Genomic DNA, 20,833 nt, shown 5'->3' with positions numbered 1-20,833 from the left:
TTGGGCATCATCAGTGAGGTGGATCTGTGCCTCTCTGAGCACAGTGGGCAAGGGCCCCATGTCTGGATGACCCTGGGAAACCTAGGGTGACTAGACCCAAGGCCCTTCAAATAATCAACATTTTGTCATATGCACCCCTCTGCGAGAACAAACATGGCCCATTGACCTGTTCTTTGGGAAGGTACCCACTCGAGAGTCCGCAGCCATGCTTTTGCTCACTGTACCTTTCCCAGATGGGAAGTAACCATTTGCATATCAGTCTTTGTCCCTTCCACATGGACAGTCCAGCACCAAAATGCTATGGCAATTCCCTTCTGAACAAGAATACCAACAGCAACCCCATATACGTGATTCAGCCTTGTTGGGCATCATCATTGAGGTGGAGCTGTGCCTCTCTGAGCACAGTGAGCACGGGGTCCAGGTTTGGATGACCCGGGGAAACCTGGGGTAACTACACCTAAGGCCCTTGAAATAATCAAAATGTAGTCATAGGCGACATCAATACTAGAGGACACAAACAACAAATCAGACAACTACAAAAAGGAAATTGAAACAAAGAAAATAAGGAAGTTCAGACGCGATACGTTGGACTATAAATTAGACATAGTTTACTCCTGGAAGGAATATTATCATCTAAAAGGACACAGCAAAAAGCAGAAGAACCCCTTATAACAAAATAACACCCACAACAGGCAGTGCCTCATCTGAGGCTTCAAGTGCTGAATCTGAAACACCTGAAATAGAACAAGAATCAATACTTAAAGTTGATGACCAAAGAGCTACAACATCGGAGCTTTCCAAACAGCCATCGGAAAACATCTCTCCTTTTTTAGATTGTGCAAAACAAGAAGAGGCGCACAGAAAAAATCCATAAAGAAAAGCGAACTTCATCCAGAAGAAAACTAGTTATCAATATCTCCAACTGCAAATTATCTGAATTTGAGGAAAAAACCCTTCAGAAGGGGATATCATTTGTACCACACCATAGCAGTACATTTCTGAAAGAGAAAATTGACTTCTTCAAGTTAACCCGGAAAATGCGCCTTAAAATATTTTTCGACACATGTGAGTGGGGAAACCGAAGAGAAGAGAAATATCTGGAGGTGAAACCAAAAAGTACGTTCTTGCCCCCGATATAAAATCCATTATTGGAAGTCTTCTGAAAAAAAAGTACTTAAAGTTTTTGAGAAACTGAACTTCAAAAAAAGGACTAAGTCCAATTTTATGAAAAGAGGACAACAGACACTAGATAAACTATGGAAGAACCCGAATCTGGTCATAAAGCCAGCGGACAAGGGAGGTGCACTTGCAATAATGGACACCACCCAATACAAAATGGAAATAGAGAGACTTGTGTCAGATGGCAACACTTATTTAGAAATCTTCGAAAATCCAACAGAACAAGTACGTCAGATTATCAACTCTGTACTGGAAGAAGTAGAAGCGGATGAATTGATTATTCACCACACAAAAAACGTCTTAACTAATGCGTATCCTCTATTCCAATAATATACATACTACCAAAGGTACATAAAAACTTGTTGAACCCACCAGGCAGACCGATAATTGCAGCTAACAATAGCTTGTTAGAACCATTGGCACAATATATCGATCAAGCATTTCAACCAATGATCCACAATTTTAAAACATATAATAAAAGACACAAATGATTTTCTGAATAAATCGAGCAACATTGAAATCAATGAAGCAAATGACATTTTATTTACTATGGATGTAGTGAGTTTGTATACCAACATAACTCATGAAGGTGGTCTTGAAGCCATGGAGAGGATGTTAATATCTCCAACTACAGTTTGCAAGGCGGCCAAGTGATTAATTCTAAAACTGGTAAAAATAGTACTACAAAACAACTTCTTCATGTTTGAAGACAGGTATTTCATTCAGACATCTGGAACATCTATGGGGGCCGCTATGACCCCTAGCTATGCAAACACATACATGGCCTATCTCGAAGAGAAACACATATTCAGTGACAGAAAATGGACCAAACACTTGAAATTCCTGGTGAGATTTATTAATGATCTGTTCGGGATCTGGGATGGTCCTGAAGGAAATTTGACGGAATTTTTCCAACATCTAAATACAATGGCACCGAGGATTCAACTCACATCGAAAACAAGTAGAAAATCACTAGAATTCTTGGACGTGGAAGTATATAAGAAAGGGGGTAAACTGGAAACCACTGTATTCACCAAGAAAATGGACCGAAAAAGTGTACTACATGCAAACAGTTTCCATCCAGAAAAACAATAGAGAGCATTCCTTTTAGTCAATTCCTTCGGTATAGACGGATCATCTGAGAACAAGAAGAATTTATCCAGAAAAGTGAGGAATTGAAGAAGAAATTTAAGAAAAGAGGATACCAACAAGTCACTGTAGACGCAGGAGCAAAACAAGCAGCCAAGATTAGACGATGTGAGGCACTTGATTAAAAAACTAAAGAACAGCGTGAAAATTGGTTAATGTGACCACATATTCCCAGCAAAGCCCTAAAATGAAGAAAATAATCAAGAAAAATTGGACGACACTCACATTGGACCCAATGATGGGGAGACTATTCCCAGAACCATCTCTTTTTGCGTACAACAAAAGTAAATCAATCAAAGGTCACCTCATAAAAGCAGATTTTTCAACGAAGAAAGAAACAAAAGAAAAACACAGGGGAACAACGGCATGCCAGAATTGTAACAACTGCAACAGTTTAATCAAAGGAAGTAGCATTAACCATCCACATAAAGGACACAAAATCAACCTTTACCATTCGTCTACATGCAATTCCAAAAATGTCATCAACGGGATAAGATGTCCCTGTGGCCTGTACTATGTGGGCCTCACCATCTGGAAAGCCAAAACCAGTTGTTCCGAACTTAAATCGAATTTATGAATGTCATCGGAAAAATCGCCAGTGGCACAACATTTTAAAAGCCACAAACACACAATCGCCCCAATAAGATTCAGCATTCACTTTAATTTAATTTATTATTAATGTGTTATAGCTTAACATAAGCTTTTCACATGTCATAAATTACATTGAATACATATTCGTATTACATTATGTAACAGTATATAAAAGGAAAATTATTTTTTAAAACGAGAAAAATTAACAGTAATATAAAAAAAGAAATAGAGAGAAAATTTAAAATAAGCACACCATAATCAAAATTAAAAGAAGGAAAAAAAAAATTCTGATGAACAACAATTACTAGTGCAGAGACTTATTAATTCATAGATACACCTCTAGCAAAAGTTAGCATACATAGACAGCAAGATGACTTTAAACTTATGTCCAATGATTTCTCTATATTCAACCATACGTTGTACATTGCAATGTAAAGGTTCAGTCCCCTTGCATTGATTGCCCTTAACCAGAAGTCATTGCTACTAACGTGGTCCAATCTGTGGACAAAGTCTCCATAGCATGTTGTATATACTTTTAGTATAGCCGGACATCTGGTAAGGACGTGTTTGCCGGTTTCAGTCTCTGATCTGTCCATGCACAATCGGCAGGAGCGTTCGGATTTGCTGAGGTTATTCTTAATCCCACTTATAGCCAGTACCGGGAGCTGATCAATCCTTAGCAGGAGAATAAATCGTCTCAAGTGCTGTGAAGGGCAGAGATTCAAGTATGGTGATGGTTTTTTGAAAGTATAATTCATATATTGCACAAATTTGTAGCGCTTCAGATCTTCCAAATGCGCGAAATTATTGATCCAGTCATGTAGCTCGGATTTCTTTGATAGCGCTCTGAGCGAAGAAACTGTATCCGCTTGTTGTCTTTGGGTCCAACCAATCATTTTGAGATAACAGTCCATATGTTTTTTCATAAGTAGATATGAGGAGGATTTATTAATTTCACAGTGCATTGCCGCTAGCAAGAGATTGTCTGTATGAGGTGTCATTTTTAAATACAGTTCAGCTCTTTTTCTAAGTACCTGGGATTTCCAAGAGATGAGGCCCAGTTCTAATCTGAGGATGGACATGGGTATGCAAGCCGGAAGTCTGAGTATTTTTTTCCAGTATTTTCCTTCAAGGATCTGCAGCCACTCTATGTCCATCAGTTGTAATGCCTCTAGGCCATAAGTTATCATTGGTGCTAACACCTGACGGTATAGTTTTCGTGCTGCCCAGATGGTGTACCCACAGTGAGATGTAGAAAAGCGATGTATCAGGGCTGGAACTTGGGCCGCTCTCGTGATTCTGGCCTGTTTACACATAGTGTATTGCCCCTTGGGTCCGATCTCAATGCCCAAATATCTGTAGTAAAGGGTGTAGTGAATTGCAGTCCCATGTATTTTGACACTCACTCGTGGTATCTTCTTGGAACTAAATACTACCATCTGGGTTTTATTCAAATTGATTGCCAGGCCGTTGGTTTGTGTGTAGTACCATAGTGCATCTGCTGACCTCGGGTACCGCTGATAGTATGGTCCATGATGACTAAGTCGTCAGCGTATGCTAGGACCAGACAGTGAGCGGTTCCAATCTTAGGTGGGCAGTTGTGTTCCAATGCTAGTATTTTGGGTATATTGTGGACAAACAGATTATATAATATTGGTGCCGTAACACAACCTTGTTTTACTCCACTATTTTGTCTAATCTTATTGGTCATATTCTCCTTGGAGTCTAACTTCAAGGAGACTGCAGTATTAAGGTGTAGTAGTCTGAAGTAGTGTAGTATTCCTTTGGGGCAACCCAAATTCTCGAGTTTGGACCACAGTAACTCCCTAGGGACTATGTCGAAAGCAGCCTTAAAGTCAATAAACAGAGCATATAGGGGCAGATTACCTGGTGTTCTGGCCTTGTTACGAAGGATATCCATTACAACCAGGTTGTGTGTAGTGGAATATCCGCCCCTAAAACCGCATTGAAATCGGTGTAAGATCTTTTCTCTGTCTGCCCATGTTTGTAACTCATGTAATAGGTACACTGCAAATAATTTGCCTGTACAATCCAACATGGATAATAGACAGTACTTACCAGGGCCCGTACGGTCTCCCCTCTTATAGACAGGGCGCCAAGGTTACTGTCTGCCAGGATTCCGGGATGCACCCCTCGTTCAGGATCTTTTCAAATAGTATCTCAAGTACTTCTGCCCAGTACTCCGGGTTACTCTTTAGGATAACATTTGCTAGTCCGTTGGGCACTGGAGCTCTCGAGGTTTTGAGCCTTTTTATCCTGGCAATCAGCGATTCAACTGTCACCTTAAAAGGGGGAATAGGGCGACCCAGAATGTTCCTCTCCTGGGACTTGTCATGGGCAGTGTAATTGCGGGTTTTCAGGAATTCCTCCCACTGGACTATACCAATTGGGTTAGACAAAGAATTGTTGGTGTCTCCCTGTGCCATGCTCAGCAATCCCCATATCGATCGGGAATTCCCTGTGCAGAGTGTTTGAACTGTTTTTTGCCATTTGAGTAGTTTAATTGTGTAACGTTTCTGCCTAAGCCATACTCTGTAGGCGTTTTTCAGCTTCTTGCTTAGATTCAGATAATTGATCCATGTAATGGATGCTTTACGCAGCTTTCTCAGATCTTCTCTTAGGATTCGTTTGGCGTCTCTGATTTCAATGTCAGATGCGTTAGTAGACTTAACTTCAGGGGCCAGCATATTTGTTTTAACAGTTGCGTAGCAATACGAGAATGATGTAATCCATTCTTCAATCTCATTGCTAGTCATAGTAAGAAGCTCAGCACGACCCATATTTGGCTTATCAATTGTATATTCTGCAGCTTTTTTGATGTTTTTATCGGACTGCAAATATGAGAGGAGGCATGGTTCGTCTTCAGCTCTCCCAAGGGCCTGTTGCATACGTGCTGTACCATGTAATTGAATGTGAGTGTGAGTGTTGCATAATCACTCCAGTCATTGTCATTAATCTTCATATCCGTGACCCAAGTGGCCATAGAGGGGCTGACATAAATGTAATCCAATGTGCTTCTGCATTTGGTTTTACCCCATGTTGGTTGTCCCGGGTAATCACTGGTGGTTCTACCATTTAGGATTTCAAAGTTCCATGACTTGAAGAAGTTGAGCCATAGTAATCCCTCAGACCTTGCACCTGCATGTCTCATCTTGCCTATCAGCAGGGGATTATTGCTTGTCCTCATGTCTCCAATTAAATGGCAGTTAAAGTCACCAGCAAATATTACCAGATTTTTCTTTACATCTGTCATCCAGTCGATCAACAGATCATGACAGGCTTCCTGGATATGATCTCTGTGGGCAGATTCAGGAGGATTATATATGTTAACCAGCAGTATTTGCTCCACTATGTCTTTTCCAGGAAGTTCCAATTCCACCGCTAATACAAATTCATCCATATTCGTGTGGATACGGGTGGATCTTAGTGGATGTAAAATTCCAATGAGTAGGCCTCCATATGGTCTTCCCTTCTGCCCCTTTTTGGCCAGTTCCTGATGTATAGTGTAACCATTTAGCAGGGCTCGAGAGGTAAGCCACGTCTCCTGAAGGCATATGCAGGTATGTCCTGTTAGTAGAGGGATGGAGCCATCGGGCGTTAGTAGGTAGCTAAATCCCCAAAAGTTCCATGATATTATGGTTTGATCTCATTGTCTTAATGTTAATGCCGGTAGAGACTCCGCGAGCCACTTGAGAACCTTCTGTACATCTGCCATGTGTACTGAATCGCCTTTTGGTAACTGTGGTGTTATACTTTCTTCCATTTTTGGACTTGACATCTGTGTTGGCCATTGTGGATCAGTCATGTTAGGGTGAACATCTATTTCCATGTCTGCTTCCCTCAGGCTGGTTTTAAAATTGCGTATCAGATTGGCTGTAGCAAAAAAGTTACAGTGTAAAGCCGATGTACTAGAATTCCTGACTTTCAGTGGTTCGACAAATTCGAAGTCCTCAGATCGTAATACTCGCAGCTGTGGAATGGAGTGCAGTCTGGTCATCAGTGCTAATCTGGTGATCCAGTCATGATCGCTGGTTTGATACAAGTTTTTAATAAGGCTAGTTCTTCCACCTTGGGGCACTATAGTATTGTCATTATCCTCAGCTGGTACTAGTATTGATGGTGGAGGTTCGTTATTCAGTGCCAATTCGATAACTGATACGTTGTTTGTGTTATTCTGAACTGAGTTCGTATCCTGCACGTCTAAGCAGAGAGATGGCTCTGAGTCCCCCGCCACTGCTGGACGAGAGGTATTACTCTTGTCCGAAATGAGCCAGCTGGTCAGGTTACCCTCTTTTCCTGCAGTGCGTTTGCGGGCGCGTGCCGCTTTCCGTTTAGCTTTTCTCTGCCCCTTTTTGGGTGTACTGCCTTCCGTCGGTCTGGAGATTTCATCCTCCGGCTCTACTGTATCAGGTAATGTTATAGTTACAACTTGACGCTTTCTCCTTCCGATCGCTCTTCTGGTCAAACGTCGCTGTTTACATGAGAAATAGATTTCCGAGTTATTTGTGACGTTTGATTCCTGAACCACAGGTTCAGAGCTGTCTGGAATAGTAACGTTACTTTCTTCTGGCTCAGACTCCTTATGACTGTTTTTCTCTGCATCTCCTATCGACAAGGTGAGGGTGACATCTAATATCTTCCCACACATCTTTAGCAGAATTTTTAATGCAAATTGTAAGGATGCAACCGAGGCTTGCAAGTCACCCAGAGTCGTACAACTTTCTGCTTGATCACTGCTGTTTTCTGGTTCCAAAGAATCCAAGTGTATGTCCAAATTAGGGGACGCAGATAGTCTGTTGTATACTTCACGTTGCGTATCAATAGCCTGATGTTGATAACTATTGATCAGATTACCAGCGTTGCTTCCTGGTAGCGGAATAATGGCTCTCTGCATAGATAACAAGAGATCTAGCAATGAGTTATTATCAATTGCACTTTCCCCTAGTCCCTCTGAGTTGTTAATCATGCTATGACTGCCAGACTCCTTCTCCACAGATGGTATTGAGATAATTGGGTTAGGGGTGCTCGAAAGTGGAAAGAAGTCAGTAATGGCGCCTTTTTCCATCAGTGCAGGTTTAGTACCGTTACACTTATTCATCCCTGTTGTAGAAGTCCTGCCCTTCTGATTTCGAAGGTTGTAGCTCGTTGCAGAACACTTCTTGACTGTGAGCATAATGTATCTTATCCCTCCCCTCTGCAGAAGATCTTATGGAAATAGAGGGTGCAGATTGGAGGAATATCTTGCAGTCAATTAGTTAGTTAATTAGTTAGTTAGTGGGATCCCTGCAGTTAGTTAGCAGCAGTGGGAGTCTGTTCACTTCTATCGCTGTAAGCAGCCCACACAACTGAGTTGCCTGTCACTGACGCTCTAGTTTAATCACTCCAAACTGCCAGGCGTCAGAGGCAAAGATCATATTTTATTAGTGTGGACCTGGACGTGAATTCTCTTGTGGTTGAAACAGTTGGTTCAGAGACAAAAATGGCGCTTACAGTCTATATAATGCTTGTGTCACAATAGGTTTGCCATATGTGCCTGGATCAAAGGCATTGCCCGCAGTCTCCCAGACACAGCAGAAGAATAAATAAAGTCAATGCTTATAGACCACTCCCTCCCTTTGCACTCTTAGCAGCCCACTAACAACTTCAGCATAGGGCTGCTCTAGCCGCTGCAGCGCTATAGCTGACGGTACTCTCGTGCTCTTATTGGAGCCAGGGGGGCACAAAGAATAAAACGAAAAGAAAAAAAAATAAAGAATGGAATACTGGGAGTGAGGGAGGACTCAAGATGGGTATGTGGAGCGAGTGTGGCGTAGAGGAGGGATACGATATTACACCGCATGAGGGGGGGTTAGCTCTTTATTACCGAGGTGTCCGTGCCTCTATTGGTTGGATTGCGGCACTGCCGGCTCCTCGGCCTTGGCCGACTCCTCGGCCAGGGAGACAAGGCGTGTGGTAGAATAATACTACTACCCCTAGTCTCAGCTCGCTTTGCCCCTCCTCACCTCCTTGCCGCCTCCTTGCCAACTCGTTTGACTCGTTTGATTAACCAGCGCGAGTCCAATGCGAGTGCAGTGCTCCTGGGCACCTACGGCTCCAGCTCCGGGTCCGGATCCAGGGAACGTTGCTCATGATTCATCATTCTAGGACAAGTTAAAACACCAAGAAGGGCCGGTAATATCAATCTATTGCTCCTACAACGTGAACATTTCTGGATTGATCGACTCAACACCATGCCCCCCAACGGGATGAACATGGATTGGGACGTACGTTGTTTTTTTATAGGAGAACTATGGTTTACAGAAGAACTTTCCACACCTGAAAAACACTACAAGCACATTGAGTGAGATTCACCTTTGCAAGTGCTTAGTCCAGAACTAGGAAAACTACAACAACAGTCAAGCACAGTTGCAGGACATAACTCCCACGGTCTGAGTAATAATACAGAGGATTTTAAAATAAACAAGATTGGTGACAAAATCACATTTGCAATTCGATATGTATTCACCACTGCCATTAACATGGTATATGGACAAAGTTTATACAATCAACAACGTATATTTAGGTCTACAGTATTGAACCTAAACCGTTTCAAAATGGCCTGCTACAAATTCTAACAAATAGTCCCTTCTCAAATCGATGTCTACATCCGAGCAAGTCGACACACAATTTGGTCACCATAGTAACGGCTTCAACCAGGAGAAACACAACCCTGAACTCGGAACGTGGAAATCTACGTATTGAAGAAAAGAAAGCGGAGAAGAGGTAAGATTCCGAACAGCCGACACAACATTATAGAGATATTCTCAACAGAGACTTGATAAGGAATATTGTTAGGCAAATCGACTAACCACGTAAACTCATAATCAACACAAAAGTGAGGATTTGAAATACTAGCACGGTCCGGTTGAACATATGTGACACAAAAAATGAAGGCATTGCAACAAAGATTATTACGGAGATACAGCAATCATTAGGATCATTAAATTATTGTATAAGACACAGGCACAATACTACGTGAACAGTTGAAGCATGTAGCACCTTAACAAATAAAACTGAGGAAGCTAGACCAGGTGAAATGGACTGCATAGAATTTCAAATATTGCCAAACCAGTATGAGGAGCGATTAAAAGCCATTTACCTCCCGCAGGAACCAGTCAGGATGTCTTCAAAATCTTGAGAAAAATCAAACGAGAAATTAGCATCCTCACTACCACAGACCAAGGGCTAAACGGACCTCAAATTACACTTAGCAGAATTGAAAACCTGAATCCTGAATCGCACTGCAAAGGTGAGCATCAATACGTTGTTTTTTTATAGGAGAACTATGGTTTACAGAAGAACTTTCCACACCTGAAAAACACTACAAGCACATTGAGTGAGATTCACCTTTGCAAGTGCTTAGTCCAGAACTAGGAAAACTACAACAACAGTCAAGCACAGTTGCAGGACATAACTCCCACGGTCTGAGTAATAATACAGAGGATTTTAAAATAAACAAGATTGGTGACAAAATCACATTTGCAATTCGATATGTATTCACCACTGCCATTAACATGGTATATGGACAAAGTTTATACAATCAACAACGTATATTTAGGTCTACAGTATTGAACCTAAACCGTTTCAAAATGGCCTGCTACAAATTCTAACAAATAGTCCCTTCTCAAATCGATGTCTACATCCGAGCAAGTCGACACACAATTTGGTCACCATAGTAACGGCTTCAACCAGGAGAAACACAACCCTGAACTCGGAACGTGGAAATCTACGTATTGAAGAAAAGAAAGCGGAGAAGAGGTAAGATTCCGAACAGCCGACACAACATTATAGAGATATTCTCAACAGAGACTTGATAAGGAATATTGTTAGGCAAATCGACTAACCACGTAAACTCATAATCAACACAAAAGTGAGGATTTGAAATACTAGCACGGTCCGGTTGAACATATGTGACACAAAAAATGAAGGCATTGCAACAAAGATTATTACGGAGATACAGCAATCATTAGGATCATTAAATTATTGTATAAGACACAGGCGCAATACTACGTGAACAGTTGAAGCATGTAGCACCTTAACAAATAAAACTGAGGAAGCTAGACCAGGTGAAATGGACTGCATAGAATTTCAAATATTGCCAAACCAGTATGAGGAGCGATTAAAAGCCATTTACCTCCCGCAGGAACCAGTCAGGATGTCTTCAAAATCTTGAGAAAAATCAAACGAGAAATTAGCATCCTCACTACCACAGACCAAGGGCTAAACGGACCTCAAATTACACTTAGCAGAATTGAAAACCTGAATCCTGAATCGCACTGCAAAGGTGAGCATCAATACGACAAAGAAGCAATGAATTTGTGTACTTTAAAAAAAATGTGGACTTAGAATTCGGACACAGCGCTACACCTTAGCGACTGATCCCAATTCAAGCCCCCCCGGCGATAAACATACTTACGCTAGCAATTATGACTTCATTACAGATCATATTGTCAATATGTGAGAACCTCTATTCAGCAGCCAACTGGAATCATGTTTACTAGAACGAAGCAAGATCTTTTGATCCTTCAGATCTACAAGTTAGGGTCTTTTTACAGAATTCACTATACAAGCAATACAAATAATTGAGGTATAACTGAGTAAAATATATACTTTTATTTTTAAATGTAGAGAAATTGTAAAGAGCTTGTCCATACCTGATGAAGGGCGCATATGCCCGAAACGCGTCATAGCACAAGAGGCAAGTTGATAGACCAAGAAAAACACAACCTATAGACTGCTATCAATAGCACACAAATTAAAATAATTGTTTGCTTTATGTATGCTATGAAATTGAAAACACATTGTGACATGCAGGTATAATGTCACAAACATAGTGAATTTGGCACAAACTCAATATACCAGAGAGTGGGACAGTTATCATGATTTTAATGTAATTCTGTTTAACGCTCTTTGTGAATAACCTTTACTTTATGTTCTTATTAAATTGCATGAATGCGATAAATATAGAAATACATGTCTTGCATTTTATTATATGCATACAAGTAAGCACAGATGATTAGCCACACTGTCTTACATGTGACTCAACTGTTACTACCTTTAATTAAACCCCACATGTCCCCACCGGTTCTTCCATAATTTTCGTGTGGGGAAGTGTTGGGCAGAAAGGGTTTTCTTCTGAAGTCAATTTTCTTTCTTTTTACATTTATTTTTTCTTCCTCAGGGTTTGGCTACTCCGGCCTCCACTTCTGTCTTTTTGTTTGGTGTTGCGGCACAAAACCCCTCTTTCTCCTTCCTTAGGGAGTGGGCACTCTGGCCTCCACCGGGTTGCACAGAACCCTCTTTCCATTCACTCCTTTGATGGTTCCTCTGCTCGACTTTCATTTGGCACCTCAATCATTCGTAAAGTTGTCGGCATGACAGCTTTTCAACTGATTGATGTGCACCCATTTGTCTTCTGTCTGTTCTCCTTTTAGAATGATATGATATGATATTGATATGATATGATATTGCATTTATAACGCTCCTGTACACCAGTGTTTCACAAATGCAGATCTTGTAGGCAGCAGGTAATGTTTTATCTAAACTTTCAAAGGTACCACGCCAAGACGGAAGAACATTCTGTTCCATGGTCTGATTCCTTTGAAAATTGTACAGGCAAACTTGTCCCCTACCTCGTACTACTTCTTGGTGGTCTTTAGATCATAATATGTTTTCATCCCTTCAGCTGATTTATCTAAAATGCTCTGAGCATAAGCAAAAGCATGATGAAGGTGTTTCCTTATGTTTTCAGTGTTCTCTTGAATGGTGGATGCATTTATCAGTTTCTGCTCCTGGGTTCTGTAGAGCAGATGCTCAGGTAACACCATTTATCATCCGTTCACAAGCTCAAATGGAGACATTTTAGTTGCACAAGATGGTGTAGACCTAATGGCATCAGGACAAGCAGTAATCAGATGTCCCAACTGGGTCCAGAGTCTGCCACTAACTTCTTTAAGATGCTCACAATTGTCTTGTTGTATCTCTCTTAGCCCCCCCACACTTGAAGCTGGGTGGTAGGCAATGTGGCGTTTTCTTTTTACACTTAGAATCTCCCACATCTTTGCCATCACCTCCCTGGTAAAATGGTTTCCTCGATCTGACTCAAACCATTGCGGGAAGCCGAAACAAGAGAATATGTGGTTGATCATTAGTGCAGCAGCTGTCTCACCATTACAATTTAGGGCTGCAAAACACTCTACCCGCTTTGTGAACAAGCATGTTACAGTCAACATGTACTTTTTCCTTCTAGTGGAGCAAATCACTGGCACATTCAAATCAACTTGAAAATCTGACCAATGCAGTGTCATTCCACTGTATTGAAAGGGAACTCATATGTGAGTGAACTGGGATGAAATTGAGCACACACAAGACACCCCTTTAGGTAAATGTCGAGGCCATGGCCCATGTGTGGCGTGAAGGCATCCTTGTGCAAGGTTTCCAATGCCTTATGAAACCCCCTATGACCGGCAGTGGTCGCGTCATGGGCATCGTTCAACATCAGTCTTCGGAATGAGGTATGTACCACCCACTGGTCACAGAAAGATTGGGCTCTCCTTAACAACAAACAGCCCTGGATCCAGAACCACTTGGAGAACTTCATCACCACCCAGAGATCCTCTTTACTAGCATACTCCGACTGTGTTAGAGGGACACTCATGGGGTCTTCAATATGTCAATGACATTTCCCAATGATAGGGTCCTCTTTCTGTGCAGTGATCAAATCTGCATCTGAGGTATCTTTACTACATTCGGCAGTCAAGAGTTCACTGTTAGCATGAGTTTGTGACCTGGTGACAGAGGAAACTTGGATGTCACCTAGCAGGGATTTCATTTTTATGAAACCCCCTTGCAGATCTCTGGTGTTAGCCAGCTGGTCCGCCAGGTCATTCCCAGTCTTATCTGGCCCCACTATTTTGGAATAACCTCTTATCTTCTTCCAATATATGGTCATCTCATTGGAGGTCACCAGATTATCAATTGACTGGATCAGTTTGGCATGCTTTAATGGTTTACTGTTGGCACAAAGCATGCCTCTATTCTTCCACTTAATCAGGTGCTTCACAAACCCATTCCTGACGTAATCAAAGTCAGGATTATGACCAGTTCTTTGAGTTGATGGTGCACTGCAGTGAGGATGGCTTGAAGAATGACCATCAACTCTGCAACCTGACTACTTCGGGGTCCTATTTTGTAACCAGCAGAGGGTTCTGAGGTATCATTGAAATAGCTTAACTCGCAGTGTAATTAACAAAATTGTTTACATAATTTGTATTAATGGGTGAACATATAAAGACATGATAAATTGCTGTGAAATCAAAACCCTAACATCATTGTTCTATAAAACGTCAGTACACAAGAGTGTTGTGTCTTCGATAAAACAACCAACAACCTGTCACGACCATTGGCGCTTGGAGGATTTGGCGAAGGTGGAAGTTCCGTCGCCATTAGACGGTTCCGTTACGTTTTCGCTTCAACGTACGGTGCAGTCTAGTGTTTTCCAACATGGCCGCCCGCCGTGTATTTCTCCATCCGAATCTCAGCGGGCTGGCGCGTTGCAACTTGCTTTCCCGTTCGTTGCGTGCGCTCTGTAGCTTTGTCCCCTCTTAGCGATCTTCCAACCCCAATTCCTGCTACGCTCTCTCCCGCTTGCTCTCTCCCCTTTTCCTCGCTTCCTACTCTATCGGAAGTACTCCCTGCTGGTCGTTTCCTCCTATCAATGTTTTCAGGAGCTCTCTCCTCTGTGAAGCCCATTCACGCTGCTTCGGTTACCTTCTTGTGATTCCACCGCTTCTGCCTGGAGCCGATTTCTCTGGATACTGCGTTTAGTGCTCCACGCTTCAACGGACCTGCTTCAGGAGTCTTCTATCAACTTGTGGGGGTTTTTTGGGCCTCGGAGGCTTTTTCCCCCGATAACAACTGGCTGTCACGGGAGGGGGTCATCGTGAGGTTTCCTCTGTTGAGATTCACGGTGGCTTCTTTTCGAGGCAGACCGTATCTGCTCTCCAAGAAGAAGTCTCAAAGGGAGAAACCACGTCGAAGGAGAACCCACTACTCTTCTACATCAGGTGAGGAGGAGAACGGTATTTCGGGGGAACCTTTCCTATCAAGTGAGGAGGAGGACATTACAGACCTAGTGGGCAAATCTGCAGGCCAGTCACCAATCCTTGATAGCTTGCAACGCCTAAAAGAAGAAGACATGGCCACGCCACAGCAGTTACAGGAGCTGGTGGCCGCAGTTCAGAACCTTAATGTCGAGGTCCAAACACTCAAGGCCGACAACGCAGCACTCCAACAGAGAGTAGCAACTAGAGAACAACAGGCTACTGATCTACCCCCTTTGCCTTTAGTGTCAGGAAAGTTTGATGGCACTGAGAGAAGGGTAAAAGAATTCCTTGATGCCTGCAATATACATTTCACCTTTAGACCCTATGCGTTTTCCACGGATCATGCTAAGGTGGGTTTCATGATCACACACCTAACTGGGAACGCCTTGGCATGGGCAACACCATTGGTATCCCAGTCAGATCCTGTGTTACAGGATTATACTGCCTTTAAGGATCTCCTTAAACAGACCTTTTTGCGGACGGAATGTGCCCACATTGCTTGTGAGGATTTACTGGATGTGCGGCAAGGGACCTCAGATTTACTATCTTACATAGCAACATTCAAGACCTTGGCTGCGGAAGCTGGGTGGCAAGAACAGGCTCAGTACACGATTTTCCGCAGAGGTTTACGGGAAGAACTTAAGGACGAACTTGCCAGGATTTCTCGTCCTGACTCTTTCTCGGATCTATTAGCAGCAGTACTAAGAATAGACTTCCGCCTAACCGAACGGAAAAACGAAAGAAAGAAGAGCCGTGGCCCAAACTTGTTCTCAGACTCTCACACCTCCACCTCCTCACCTGCTACTCGAAAGACCCGAGACGAACCCATGCAAGTCGGAACCACTAGACCTCCCTTGACCGCCGAAGAGAAGAGGAAGAGACGTGACGAAAATCTTTGTCTGTATTGCGGTTCTGCTGCCCACCTGTTGAGGGACTGCCCTTCTGTGCCCCCCCGAAGGTCGGGAAACGAGCGCCCTCGGTAGTTGGTAGGACGGACTACCGAGGGGTGCTTCCCTGTTCTTACACCACACTTTCCGTGACCTCTGCCAGAACGCCAGAGGACCTCCGCCTGATGGTGATAGGCATCACGCTCCGTTTCAGAGACAAGGAAATCGACACGCAAGCGTTGTTGGATTGCGGAGCCGCAGGAAACTTTTTGGACACCTTGTGGGCGGATAAGGTGGGTCTATTTAGAATTGCAAAAAAGGAGGATCAAAAGGTGGAAGGAGTGGATGGAACACCCCTATGTTCCGGACTCATAACTCATACCACCGAAGTTATACAAGTATCTATTCAGCAACACAAGGAGCGGTTATCATTTGACATAATCCGAGCAGCTCATTTCCCTGTCATCTTGGGTATCGGTTGGCTCCGGAAGCACAACCCAACTGTGGATTGGACAAACAACCTGTTAAGCTTTCATTCCAAGTACTGTTTGAAGGAGTGTTTACCTGAACCCCAACATGAATTGGTCAAGACGGTATGTGCTACGGAACAGAATACCGTAAATTGTATACCCAGTTGCTATTCCAAATTTACTGAAGTATTTGAAGAACAGGTACCCATTGAACTACCTCCGCATAGACCCGAAGACTGTGGTATTGATCTGGTTCCTCAGGCATTGGTTCCTTTCGGCAGGATGTATCCCCTCTCATTGTCAGAAAAGGCAGTTCTCAGGCGCTACCTTGACGACAATCTCGCCAATGGACTGATTCGTTCTTCTAAATCTCCCGCAGGCGCCTCTTTGTTTTTCATTCCTAAACGCGAGAGCAAGGAGTTGAGACCGTGTATAGACTACAGGGGTCTCAACAAAGTGACCATCAAAGACCGTTACCCGATGCCTATCATCCATGAGATCCTGGAAGCCGTTCAGGGCTCTGTAGTATTCACCAAGCTCGACCTACGAAACGCCTACCATCTACTCCGGATAAGAGCGGGTGATGAATGGAAGACGGCTTTTCGCACTCCCTACGGCCTTTACGAATACCAAGTAATGCCGTTTGGCCTAGTAAATGCACCCTCCATATTTCAGAGGTTCATGGACCGCCTATTTTCAGATCTTTTGGGTCAAAACACTGTGATCTACTTGGATGACATTCTGGTGTACTCTCGCAATTTAAAAGACCACATTCTTCATGTTGGAGAGGTCCTAAGTAGGCTTAAACAACATCACCTTCTAGTAAAGCCGGAGAAATGTACCTTTGCCCAGTCTTCTGTATCCTATTTAGGATTCATTCTATCCGAGCAAGGGATTACTATGGACCCCAAAAAGGTTGAATCCATTCTTGGTTGGCCGTCTCCCACCTCTGTCAAAGAGATACAACGGTTTTTGGGACTAGCCAATTTTTACAGAAAGTTTATACCAAACTTCTCACAACTCACTCTACCCATAACCTCGCTGCTAAAGAAATCTTCTGAACCTTTTATCTGGTCAACAGCCGCTGAGGATAGTTTTCTCCACCTGAAACGAAGTTTCTGTTCTGCACCTATACTTAGACAGCCCGATCAGCTGAGTCCTTTCATTCTGGAGACCGACGCTTCAGCGGCAGCCGTAGGAGCTGTTCTTCTGCAATTGGACCAGGGCCAGGAACACCCTGTGGCCTACTTCTCAAAGACACTAACTGCGAGCCAACGGAACTATTCAGTCATCGAGCGGGAGCTCTTGGCCATGAAGCTGGCTTGCCTCGAGTGGAGACATCTACTCCAAGGAAGCTTTCATCCTTTCCAAATACGCACCGATCATAAAAATTTACAGGTCCTCAGACAACAAGAATGTTACAACACTAGACAGGCCAGGTGGGCTCATTTCTTTGCTCAATTTCATTTTACTATTTCCTACATCCCGGGTACTCAAAATCAGATTGCTGATGCTTTGTCCCGCAAAGACGACCTGAACCCTACCTACAGAAAGGAGTTAATGTTCCCACATACCCAAATTGTCTCAACGGTGTCCTCTTTTATGCAGGAGGTAAGGGAAACCTCTTCAGATGTTCCTGCTCTAGACGTCAATAAGCTGCCTGTCTGTAGGAAAGATGGTCTATACTTCATCCAGGGAAGACTGTTCTTGCCCGCGCAGAAACATCGCCAACAGGCTCTTCAGTGGTGTCACGACGCCAGGACCGCCGGACATCGAGGAATTAGAGGAACATTGGAACTGTTAAAACGTTCTTTTCATTGGCCCAACATGAGGACAGATACCAAGACCTATGTACAATCTTGTTTAGTGTGCCAACAGAACAAGTATTCCACTCAAAAACCACTGGGATTGTTACAACAAGAACCTGTTCCGTCGGGTCCTTGGAATTCTATCTCTACTGACTTCATCGTAGAACTACCTAGTTCCCAGGGTTGTACTTGTATCATGGTTACTGTCGACACCTACTCCAAACTCGCTCATTTCTCTCCCTTATCCCAGCTGCCTACAGCCTCATTTATGGCTGAAGTATTCCTCAGGGATATCTTTAGATTACACGGCTTACCCCAGAAGATCGTATCCGATCGTGGTACTCAATACACCTCCAAGTTCTGGACGGCCCTATGTAAGCTCTTGGGCATGGAGAGGGCTCTCTCTTCTGGGTATCACCCTCAAACTAATGGCCAGACTGAAAGACTCAATGGTTCACTGGAACAGTATTTACGGTGTTTCACAAATCAACAACAAGACAACTGGGTCTCTCTACTTCCAACAGCTGAGTTTGCATATAATAATGCTGTGCATTCCGCAACGGGCATCAGCCCTTTTTTTTGCACTTATGGGTTCCATCCTAAATCCATCATACCAACAGCCTGGAATGAGACCAACATCCCGTCTTTAGAGACCACTCTCAATCGCCTGAATGAAGCTCATGACACAGCGGAACGTAGTCTAAGTGAGACTAGCCGACGGTATAAGGAACAATCCGATAGACATCGACGACAAGTGCCTTCTTGGGACAAGGGTACAGAGGTCATGTTGTCCACCAAGTTCCTACCCCGTTGGGTCCGTCCTTCTAAGTTGTCCCCTCGTTTCATTGGACCTTTCAAGATAGAGACAAAGATCAACCCTGTTGCCTACCGTTTAGAGTTGCCAAAGACTCTCCGACGGATACATCCGGTGTTCCATTCCTCCCTCCTTCGACCCTTTGTCCCTGATGCCAGGAAACAAGCTGCTCCCAAGTTAGTGATTCGACCTACTTCTACCTCGGAGGAATATGAGGTCTCCCAGATTCGAGACTCTCGGTACCATCAAGGACGCCTGGAGTACCTCATACATTGGAAAGGCTACCCCTCTTCCGAGGATACTTGGGAACCGGCTGCACAGGTTTTTGCCCCCCGATTGATTCTACGATTCCACCGTCTCCTCCCGGGTAAGCCTGGAGGAAGGGGCCTTCGAAGGGGGCATACTGTCACGACCATTGGCGCTTGGAGGATTTGGCGAAGGTGGAAGTTCCGTCGCCATTAGACGGTTCCGTTACGTTTTCGCTTCAACGTACGGTGCAGTCTAGTGTTTTCCAACATGGCCGCCCGCCGTGTATTTCTCCATCCGAATCTCAGCGGGCTGGCGCGTTGCAACTTGCTTTCCCGTTCGTTGCGTGCGCTCTGTAGCTTTGTCCCCTCTTAGCGATCTTCCAACCCCAATTCCTGCTACGCTCTCTCCCGCTTGCTCTCTCCCCTTTTCCTCGCTTCCTACTCTATCGGAAGTACTCCCTGCTGGTCGTTTCCTCCTATCAATGTTTTCAGGAGCTCTCTCCTCTGTGAAGCCCATTCACGCTGCTTCGGTTACCTTCTTGTGATTCCACCGCTTCTGCCTGGAGCCGATTTCTCTGGATACTGCGTTTAGTGCTCCACGCTTCAACGGACCTGCTTCAGGAGTCTTCTATCAACTTGTGGGGGTTTTTTGGGCCTCGGAGGCTTTTTCCCCCGATAACAACTGGCTGTCACGGGAGGGGGTCATCGTGAGGTTTCCTCTGTTGAGATTCACGGTGGCTTCTTTTCGAGGCAGACCGTATCTGCTCTCCAAGAAGAAGTCTCAAAGGGAGAAACCACGTCGAAGGAGAACCCACTACTCTTCTACATCAGGTGAGGAGGAGAACGGTATTTCGGGGGAACCTTTCCTATCAAGTGAGGAGGAGGACATTACAGACCTAGTGGGCAAATCTGCAGGCCAGTCACCAATCCTTGATACAACCAAACATAAAAAGAAATGAGATTTTCCTGTGTATTCAACACCCTAACATCACAGTTCTACAATGCGTCAGTGCACATGCATATTTTGTCTTCTACGACACAGGCTGGAGCCAACATATGTTTCGACCTGTAGTCATCTCCAAGGCTGACACTTCAACTGTTATTATAATACAATATTGAGTATCCAATATATCTGTCCTTGTTGGCCAAACAATACATCAAAAAACAAGATTCAGATGAATGCATATGTGTAAAATACAAATGGGAGAAGAAAGAGAACAAGACCAAACATGAAGAAAAAGAGAAAAAGAAAAAAATACAAAGCATTATTATGAACCATTCTACAACAATCAATAAGTACTTGTCAACTAATTGTGTTAGTACACTTTTATCAACTCTGTTTGTGGCTTATGGTGAAGCAACCAAAATGCACAATACGCAAATCCGCTGTGTCCCCTGGTTTCCCTGTTATGGAAGATCTACTATTCCAAACACCCATGAACTGTATCAGTGTTGTATCCCATTAAATAATCTCTGTGAGTGACTCCATGGACGTGACAGGTAACCAGTATTGTTTCACAAAT

This window comes from Ambystoma mexicanum, chromosome 3q (genome assembly GCF_040938575.1).
Source record: "Ambystoma mexicanum isolate Mex_15411 chromosome 3q, UKY_AmexF1_1, whole genome shotgun sequence".
Taxonomy (NCBI): domain Eukaryota; kingdom Metazoa; phylum Chordata; class Amphibia; order Caudata; family Ambystomatidae; genus Ambystoma; species Ambystoma mexicanum.
This window is presented reverse-complemented; position numbering follows the sequence as displayed.